Here is a 10,904-nt window from a genome sequence, read left to right as displayed (position 1 = left end):
AATCTGCTGAGCCTGAGCGTCCAAAGCCGCTTGCTCTATAGTCATCCGGACATCTTCTGTCGCCAGGTCTTCCTTAGCATGTGCTATATCCAGCTTTAACTGCGCCACTTCCGCATCATGTTGAGCTTGATCCGCCGGGTTGACCGCGGCGGTTAACAGAGCTGTCATCTTATCCGTGAGATTCATCAGCACCTGAGCCGGCGGGCGCACAGGCCTCCTGCCCCGGCTGCCGCTGACCCGGAGGTTATCGCTGCCGCAATTGTAGAATTTTGAAGGGGTTGCGTGCCAGCCATGAAGATCCCAACTTTGCTTGGTGGATCAAGGAGGTCCGGAATACTACTGCCATCGGAACATCCCCCAAGCCCGTCGTCTTGCAATTGATACAATGAATCCGTCTCACATGTGGATGACTCACCATCAGAGTAGATGGTCGTCTCACCAGCCGACACAGATCCATCAGGAAGTTCCCCTCCTTGGATGCATCCCACGAAGGCACGCTTCACAGCAGGCTGAGCCCGGGTGGGTCTCGCACGCTGAGCCGTCCCGACGAGGTCGGTGCATATGTCCGGCTCGGGGCCCGGCTCGCCGATCTTGCCGATGAAGATGTGGATTCCGCCGAAGGGGACCCGGTACCCATACTCAATTGAGCCGGCCTCGGGGCTCCAGCCTTCGTCGTTGATGTAGATCTTGTCGCAACGACTCTTGGTCATCCAGCCCACAGCGTACCCCTTGAGCCCTTCGAAGCTGCCCTTCAAGAACTCAAATCCACCGTGCGTTGGCCCCATGGTGGGCGCCAACTGTCGTGGAATTGTCACGAAAGATGTCCTAGTGAAAGGACTTAGTCGTGGAGCCATCGCAACTAGGAAGCTTACACTACTAGGGAAAAGCCTAGCAGCAGCGCGGGTTTTGGCCCTCTCAGTAGCGCGGGTACCGGCGCTACTAATAAGGCGCTACAGCTAATGTATAGCAGTAGCGCCTGTTGACCCACGCTACTGCTACTGATGAATAGCTATAGCGCTCTTTGGAAAAGGGCGCTACTGATATTATCTGCAGCGCTTTTCAGCAGGAAGCGCTACTGGTAAGTCAGCGCTACTGCTAAATTTCCCCCCTTGCTACTACTAGTTTTATTAGTTTTTTTCTTGCATATTTGTTTTGTATTTGAATAGGCTTTATACAATAATCTTTAGCATATCATCCACATACAAATGTAATCATAGCATATACATACAATTAGTCTCATCAAATCATGTCATCATCATAATCATCATCCAACACAAAGTGGTCTCTCGTCATCAATCTCGAAAATAGCGATACAAGTCTCGATTACTTGCAAATACATCGTCATCCATCTAAACAATGATATACGCGAGAATAGCTATCACTTTGAGTACATGAGTTCGTATCCCTCTCTCGCATTAGCGTGAACCTAAACTAAGTACTGCGTGTCGCTCGGAAACCGAAAACTGGTACACCTGGGCCTGACACTCCGACCACTTGTCGTATATATACTCCTGGCGTAGCACTTCTTCGCCATTTATGATCTATGCACCTGCATCGTCACATGAGTCGATGATATGCAACATATATAGTTGAGCAACAGAAAGAGACAGACTTGGCAAAAATAGAAACAACATATCATAAGCATAAATAACAAAGTTCATCGTACCCAAAATGACCTAACTAGAGTGATTTTCGCTAGTCGATGAGGAGGACGGTTTAATTACATCACAAATAAAGTTTCACCGTGCATAACTCAAAGTTTTGTCATAAAAGAAAGTATGGACTAAACGGACACATTGTCATATATCGACAATCACTCCATCATGTCGTGCCATCCACCCATGTCAGGGAGATAGTCATCGAGCTTAGTGAAAGGCTTCATGTCAAGACGCTGAGAGGCTATCCATGTTCGGACGTCTTCCCGCGACATTTGTCCTTCTGCATGGAACATCCCTGTTTTTCCGACGACCTCATTCATGATGATTTGGGCAAGTTCGCGCTGGATGTTATAGAACTCAGCTCGAAGTCGATGATCCTCGATATCTCCTATGTCCTTTGCCCATTGCAGAATATGGGCATCGCCAAATCTAGGTGCCATGTGAAGGTTCTGGTGATCCCGTCTGTACTCCAGCATGTGGTGTAGGACATAGAATCCATCATTAAGAGAATCGTTTGGTTGCTGGATGCAGCAGAAGTCGGTCTTATGGCTGAAGGCGGCCCTGCTGCCCCTTCTCTTCTTGTCCCTAACCTCTCCACCCCTTGCTTGCTAGTAAAACATAGCACTGTCGAGAACATCTTTGATGTGGGTGTAATCCTTTTTGTGAATGTTCTTCGACGAGTCCAAGTAAAGAACGTGGGAGAATCGGGGGTAGAGGATGATGAGGACGGCGCGCCCGCCGCTGCGCAAAATAAGTACACCTCAAATTAATTAGCCTCCACCGTGCAAATGAATTATTGAAATCGAAGGAAGGATAGCAGCGCGGATGACTTACGCGGGATGATAAGGCACGAGAATCGCCTCCTTGTCCTTATTGGCGAGCATGAAACTGACGATGAAATCCCTCGCATATTCACGATGCTGTGCATGGACTCCCAAGAAGCCCTCGTGCATGTAGTACGGGTCAGCGACACAGATAAAACGTATCTGCTCAACCCCAATGATGTAGTTCATGTGCAAGGCATAAAAGCGGACAAACGTAAAATCCAGCTTCTTCATGTGAAACATGTCGAATACGTAATCGAATCGGAGGAAGAACTTATCCGCGGGGAAGCCGTCGACGTATGACATTTGCCGCGGAACGTTAACCACGTAGAGTGGGTATCCTGGATCTTTCGAGGCGATGAGGCCTTTCTCTACCCGCAGCACATCGTCATGAAGTCTCCTTAGATCGCCGAATCTAGCCCGTAGCGCTGTTTCAGGTAGGATTGGTCGACCGGGGATATGCCATTTATCCGCATCGGGGATATCTACACGGTCCTGAAGCCGAGGCTGCTGGATCATAGAATCAGCTTTTTTGCCTTTCCTCGCTCTCTTCCTAGACTTCTTTACCACCGGATGGTCATCAATAATACGTTGAGACGGTAATTCAGGCACCAACTCATGATGCTCAAACCCTAAGGAGGCGCCAGTATAGACATACTGATCAGCGCCATCGTCATCCTCATCCTCATCCATGGCGACGTCATCAGCGACTAATGGAGCCACCTGCTTACCCCGTCCGCTATCACCCAACCCGACACCCGACGCTAATTGGGTAGGTGGGGTGTTGATGTTCATACCTTGCTGAGGCTGCGTGCTCGTGGGTGTGCTCCCGGCCGCCTCCAGACGAAGCAGACTCTTTAACCACAACAGGACCCACCCATTGCAACAATCACCAAGCCGCCGCGGGGTCTCGTCGTCATCCCCCACTAGTATTAGAGGAGGCAAATTCTCGTGGCCCGGTTTGACACTGGCCATGGAAACCTTGAAGACGTTCGGGGGGATCGACCGGCTGTGGAACAATGGTTCCTTCGGCTCCATTATCGTCCCCTTCCCCACGTCCACCTTCTGTTCGCCGATGGTGTACAATATGGTGCACGGGGTTTCGTCGGCCTGCAAAGAAAAGTCTGCGACGTGAGACATCCGAAAGGCAACGAAAACGGGAGATTATACATTTATATTGAAGGGGGCCGGTGTGGCAGATACCGTGAGGGCGTCGAGCTCAGCCAAAGAGGAGGCACCACCGAGCACGTCCGGTGCGGGAGCAGGTACGGGAGCCAGTGCGGGAGCCGGTGCGGGAGCAGGTGCGGGAGCCGGTGCGGGAGCAGGTACGGGAGCCGGTGCGGGAGCAGGTGCTCCCAAGAAGTCAGCAAGGGGAAAGTCCTCTGCATTTTTTTCTGGATTTTGCCTTGTCCAAGTGTAAACGCCCGTCACCAAGGAAGTAGATATATCTGCAATCGCCTGTTTTGCGGCAGCTACCGCTATTGCGACTGTCTGAGATGATTTCTTCTCAACTGCAATCTCAACCTTCTTGTCGATGCTTTCTTCAGTTAACCTCCATCTTTCCTTTTTCTCCTCCGTGGTCTCATGGTAGTACTTCTTCCACGTGGCGCCGTCTCCGACACCGTGCAGGCATCCATACGACGGTTGAGTATCCACCAGTTGTTGTTTCAATATGTTCAATGCCCGGTTGAATGGAGTGTCCCACTTGGGCCTCGCCAATGCCTCAGACGGCGAGTCGCTTTCGGCCGCAATCCGATGCTGCTCTCTCTGCAAAAGGCACAAGGATCGTTTACAAATATGACTAACGTGTGCAGTCGAATTGATCAGAAACTAAAATTACCAGCAGTCTCATGAACTCCATAATGACCGGTGTTGTCTCGTAAACCTTCTTCACTGGGTCCCAACGGTGTCGGGCCCTCGGGATGTCACGCTCCTGCGGGACGGTGAAATCCGCCAAGGGGTCTGGGATGCCCAGACTCGCGGCTTCCGCGTCCTCCTTGGCCCATTTGGACCTCTTTCCGCCGTAACCACGGCTTCCGAGGTGGTGGGTCCCAATGTTCCTCTTTTGAAGCCCCTTCATGTACTTAGAATTTTTTTTGGCAGCTCCGGCCTCGCAAGCCTCCTTGAATATTTGAAACTGCTCTTCCGTGATTGTCGGACTATCCTTTACAATCTCGGAGCAGGGTTCCCCGTCGTTGATCTTTGCTTTCACTCGATTTTTCCAGGCGGCCAACGCGTTGCTAAACTTGGTCATGGCATGTTTGTTTATCTTCTTCATTGCCGGGTCCTTGTCTGAATCTTAATCCTTCTCATTCCGGCCCGGGAACAAGAATATCTGGTGAAACTTCTTTAGGAGGGAGCTCCTCATATTTTCTATCTTCTTTAGATTCTCATCGTTGATGGTGGCGGTTGTCCGTATGATGCAGCCTATTTGATTGCCGTAGCACGCACGCGCTTCCTCGGGCACCTTTGGCTCAAAATTGCCGTCGTCCACCTCCGTGACCACCAGTCTAGTAGTCCTGAGTTTGTTAGGAACTCGTTGCCTCTTTGCTTTCGGTTCTACACCGGCTCCGCTCGTCGAGGCAGCACCGGTCTCAGCGCCGGTCTCGATGCCGGTCTGAATCTCAGCGCCGGTCTCAGTCTCAGCACCGGTCTGCGTGTCGGTCTCAGCACCGGTCTGCGTGTCGGTCTCAGTCCCCGATGCCACCGGTGGGCCCAGCAACAACATCTGTTGATCGTCGGTAAGGCTAAAAAATTCGTCTGCCACCCAGTAGACGTTGTCGCAATCACCAGAACCCTGTCCTTCATCGTTGCTAGCCATGTTTCCTATGATTAAATCTAGTCAATTAACTCTAGACCTAATAAAATGAATAATGACATAAAAAAGGACTATTGTTTTGCAGGAATGTTGACTCCTTCCTGGTGCGGCAAATCCCGGGCACTCGATATGTCCTAGTTTGTAGCACAAGTCATGCCGAAATTCATGGGAAATTTCGGCATGACCTTTGCTAAAAAGTGGACAAATCGAGAACCTGAAATTTGCCGGAGCATAAATGAATCAACATTCCGGCAAAACATAGGCCACTCAGCATCATTCCCTGGAAACAACAAAGCCACTTGGGCACAATCGAACAACTTCAATGAAAAGATATAACATGACCACTTCAATGAAAAATAAAAATTGCCTAAATTCTTTTCCTTGAAAAATAGTGGTCTTTTCAAAAATCAAAAACCTTTGCAAAATGACCTCACTAAACACAGAACCCAATTAAATTGCAAAGGAACTCCATTTCTCTAACCCTTCTGACCTAATGCTCTAAAATAAAATTTTCCTCTAACCTAGCCAATCTACTTAACCTAGCTTGTTAATCCAACGAACCTAATTAACCTACCTATTTAACCTAGTTAGTTAATCTAGTTTACCTAGATAATTAACCCTAATTAAACTAGTTAACGCAGCTAGTTCTCTGTCAAAGCCTAAAATAAATTTTTGCACTAATTAACCTGGATAATTAACCTAATTAAACTAGTTAACCTGACTAGTTCTCTGTCATAGCCCTAACTAAGTTTTTGCACTAACCTAGATAATTAACCTAATTAAACTAGTTAACCTAACTACTTCTCTGTCAAAGCCCTAACTAAATTTTTGCCCTAACCTAGATAATTAACCTAATTAAACTGGCTAACCAATGCATGAGAGAGAGGAGGGGTGGGGGCTTACAGATGATGGCTCCGGTGGTGGCGACGGAGGCAGTGGTGGCGAGGGTGGCAGGGGCGTCTCCGGTGACGGCGAGGGAGGCAGGGGCGTCTCCGGTGACGGCGAGGAAGGCAGTTGTGGCGAGGAAGGATCCGGTGGCGTTGACGGCGGCTCCGGTGGCGTTGACGAGGCTGCGCGGCTCCGTGGCGTTGGGGGCGGCTCCGGTGTCGTCGACGGCGCACGGCTCTGGTGGCATCGACGTCGGCGGCGAAGTGGGGCGACGGTGAATCGGGGAGACGGCAGCGCGCGGGGTGGGTTGAGGGATTTGGGGGAGAAGTGGTGGCCGGGGGGAAACGGTTTTTTGGTTAAGTCAAACTTAGCGGTAGCGCGTTTCACAAAACGCGCTATAGCTAAGATAGCTATAGCAGTTTTTGCAAAACGCGCTGCTGCTATAGCTATGTAAATTTCTTCCTTTTTTAATTTCCTTTTCTGTTTCTATAGCGGGGGTCTAGGACACGCGCTGCAGCTACGTTAGCTATAGCGCCTCTTACAAACACACGCTGCTGCTATGCCTTCCTCCGTTTTTTCGCTTTTTCGTTTATTTTGCTTTACATTTTATTTTTTCCTTTCTCCTTTTTCTATTTCTTTCATTTTTATTTACTTTTCTATTTGTTTTTCATCTTATTTTATTTCCGTTAGTAGTAGCGCTCTTCTTAGGAAACGCCCTGCTAATTATGCCCTAGCGGTAGTGCGTTTCTTCGAAGCCCGCTACTGCTATGCGTAGCCTATCATTCTGCCAATGGGAATATTAGTAGTAGCGCTTTCGCAACTACAAGCGCTACTGCTAAGGTTGTATCTGTAGCGCGGTTTTTCTTCAATCGCTACTGCTATATAGCACTAGCGCGCTTTTTTGACCCGCACTATTGCTAAATTTCTGTGTATAAGGTTTTCCCTATTAGTGTTAAAGGGGTTAATCGGGACAAAGGACACGAGGTTTACACTGGTTCGGCCCCTTACGGTGAAGGTAAAAGCCTACGATCCAGTTTTGAGTGGGATTGCTTATGACTCGACTACTAGGGAGTGGAATTGCTTGACCTAGCTCTCGATCTGATGTTACTTGCCCTGAACCGCTGCCGGGTCGTCCCTTTATATACAGAGGTCGATGCCCAGTGGCTCACAGAGTCCCTGCCGGCTCATAAATAGTGTCCGGCTCGGTCTCTAATTATTCTTGCCTTACAATACAAGTCATGTACATATGGCGTCTTATCTCTACGGGCCTTAAGTCGCCTCTGGGCTTTGGGCCCTTAACTGAACCGCCATCTTCAACCTTGGTCTTGGGCTTCAAGAGTACTTATAGGTATAACCCGGCCCTCCTAGGCGGGTCATACCTAATAGTTATATCCCCAGCAGTAGCTGAGTGCTGAGGCTATATCATGTTGTACTTTGATCTATTTCAATTATGAAATCTTGCTTCCGTAATATGGGAATGAAATATATTATGTGTTTAATATGAATGTCAATTAGATTAATGAATGGATTATTAATAATAGGGCAATAGCCACCTAATGGCGAATTAGCCCGCTAATTGGTTTTTGCTATTGCAAACGGTTATTGAGAAAATATCGTGGGCGATGACCTAAGGCAACGCACACAGTTTCTAGGAATAAACCGTGTTGGATCGATGAACAATCACACATGAAATTCTCTTCAAAGCTGTTTGCGTTAGGCCACCTTGCGCAAACGTTTACTGCATAAAAAATGTGTGTGATGGATAGCCTTTGCCACACAGTTTCTTCTATGCATCGTGTGTGATGCATTCAATAACGCAGACGATGAATTTTTAATATTGTGTGCGATGGGAATGCCATCACAAACGATTTAAGGGAGAAAATTGTGTCTGATGTACCTACGAACGGAAACGTTTTCCTTCCAGCGACTGTGTGGGATGTATATACGAACGAAAACATTTCGCGGGGACTGACGGTGTGGGGTGTACTTATGACCGGAAAGGATTTCGCCCGTGTGCCTCGCATATCGTTTCCCAAACGGTTCATTACAACACACCGTTTGGTTTCACTGCGTCATTAGAAACGTCTAATCACCGATCCTACATGTGCGAAAAAAATTAGTGTGTGCTCCATCACACACAATTACGTATTGCAAGGCCTCTGGATCATGGCTCCATATCCCCGACGGTTTTTGGGTCGTGTGGGAAGGACCCCCTATCGCCCACACTCACTTGGCGACGGTTCCAAATGCCGTCACGGAAAGGGGTTTAAAACCGTTTGTATAGCATTGACGCGTACCAGTGGTTATGGTATAAGCTTCTCGCAAACAAGAGCTTCTCTCACAACAAGCATGATGGTTTCGGTAGGGAACGTGCCACCTAAGTACGGATGGTTCCTCTTGTTGGCATGGCGTTGGTATGCCTCGCTATCCTGGGGACGAAACGATATTTGTTACATCTTCTTACTTCAAAATTTTCTCGTGTCAACATGGAACAACATGAGTGTTTGCAATTTTTTGGGATATTTTAGGGTTCGCGTGGACATTTTTATACATTAACTGAGTTTTCTATGCATTCATGTGCATAATTCAAATTTCAACTATATGCACATGCTCCAGTGCATATAAACGGGTTGAAAAATCAAATGTGTGTCCTTGGTTGCAACCTTAGGTCTCATGTAAGAAATGGGAATGAATGTCAAATACCTTTGCCAGCATCGCTCGGCCACTAACATTGAGATACATGGTTTTAAAATTCTAGTAAATCAAAAACTCGTCTGAAATTCATGAAACTTGACATGCTATCATGGAACGGCAGCAACATGCAGTGGTAAAAATATTGTCCCATTTGGGGCAGGTTGGAGTATAAGCTTCTCACAAACCAGAGCTTCTCGCAACAAGCCTCATGGTTACGGTAGGGAACGTTTCACCTTTCTGGATGAAATGATATCCGTTGTCTCTTCTTGATTTCAATTTTTGCTCTAGTGTCAACATAGAACAACAGGAGTGTTGTGTTAAATTTTGGAACTTTTCGGGGTTTGTTTGGACATTTTTATGCATTAATTAACCTTTCAATGCATTTATGTGCATAATTCAAATTTGAACTACATGCACATGCTCTAATGCATATAAATTGGTTGAAATTCAAATTTGTCTCCTTAGTTGCATGCTTAGGTCCCATGCAAGAAGTGGGAATGAATGTCAAACACCCTGCAACCGCCACTCGGCCACAAACATTGAGATACCTGATTTTTAAATTCTAGTAAATCCAAAACTCTTCCGTAATTCATGAAATATGGCATGCTATCATGGAGCCGCATCAACATGCCATCGTAAAATTTTTGTCCCATTTGGGGCAGGTTTGGGTATAAGCTTCTCACAAACCAGAGCTTCTCACAACAAGCCTGATGGTTTCGGTAGGGAACGTTTCACCTTTCTGGACGAAACGATAGTTGTTGCCTCTTCTTGATTTAATTTTTTTCTCCAGTGTCAACATAGAACAACATGAGTGTTGTGTTAAATTTTGGAATTTTTAGGGTTCGTTAGCACATTTCTTATGCATTAATTGAGTTTTCAATGCATTTATGTGCATAATTCAAATTTGAACTACATGCACATGCTCTAATGCATATAAATTGGTTGAAAATTCAAATATGTATCCTTGGTCGCATGCTTCGGTCCCATGCAAGAAATAGGAATGAATGTCAAACACCCTGCCGCCGTCACTCGGCCGCAAACATTGAGATACCTGGTTTTTAAATTCTAGTAAATCCAAAACTCGTCTAAAATTTATGAAACCTGACATGCTATCATGGAATGTCACCCGACATGCCATGGTAAATTTTTTGTCCCATTTGGGGCAGGTTTGGGTATAAACTTCTCTCAAATCAGAGCTTCTCACAACAAGCTTGATGGTTTCGGTAGGGAACGTGCCACCTTTGGGGACGAAACGATACCCGTTGCCTGTTATTGCTTTCAAAAAAATTCTAGTGTCAACATAGAACAACAGGAGTGTTGTGTTCAATTTTGGATTTTTCGGGGTTCGTTTAAACATTTTTATATATTAACTGGGGTTTCTAGGCATTTTATGTGCATAATTCAAATTTGAACTACATGCACAAGCTCTAGTGCATATAAATTGGTTGAACAATCAAATTTGTGTCCATGGGTGCATGCTTAGGTCCAATGCAAGAAATGGGAATGAATTTCAAACACCAGCACTATTGACTGCCGGCAAAACGTTGAGATACTTTATTTTTAAATTCTAGTAAATCCAAAACTCGTCTGAAATTCATGAAACTTGGCATGCTATCATGGAATGGCACCCGACATGCTATGGTAATTTTCGTGTCCATTTTGAGAGAAGGCGCACTCGAATAACAGTCAACAAAGGCATTTTGAAACAACTAGTTGCCACTCTAACATCGCAAACGTTTTAGATAGAACACCCGTATGTACACTGACAGCTTCCCCAATAAGCCAAGGGAAAATGTGCCGAGCAGGATTTGTGCAGCTCTTCATCGCAAACATTTTAGATAGAACACCTGTATGCAAAGTGAGAGCTATGGTCTTCTGTGGTAAGCCAAGGGAAAATTCGCTGCACAGGATTTGTGCATCTCTTCAACGCAAACGGTTCAGATTGAATAAGGTATGCAAAGCGAGACTTCGACGCTAAGCCAAGAGAAAATTTGGCAAGCAGGATTTCTACCTCCCTTTAGT

The sequence above is a fragment of the Triticum dicoccoides genome, chromosome 5B (genome assembly GCF_002162155.2).
Source record: "Triticum dicoccoides isolate Atlit2015 ecotype Zavitan chromosome 5B, WEW_v2.0, whole genome shotgun sequence".
NCBI classification, from domain to species: domain Eukaryota; kingdom Viridiplantae; phylum Streptophyta; class Magnoliopsida; order Poales; family Poaceae; genus Triticum; species Triticum dicoccoides.
This window is presented reverse-complemented; position numbering follows the sequence as displayed.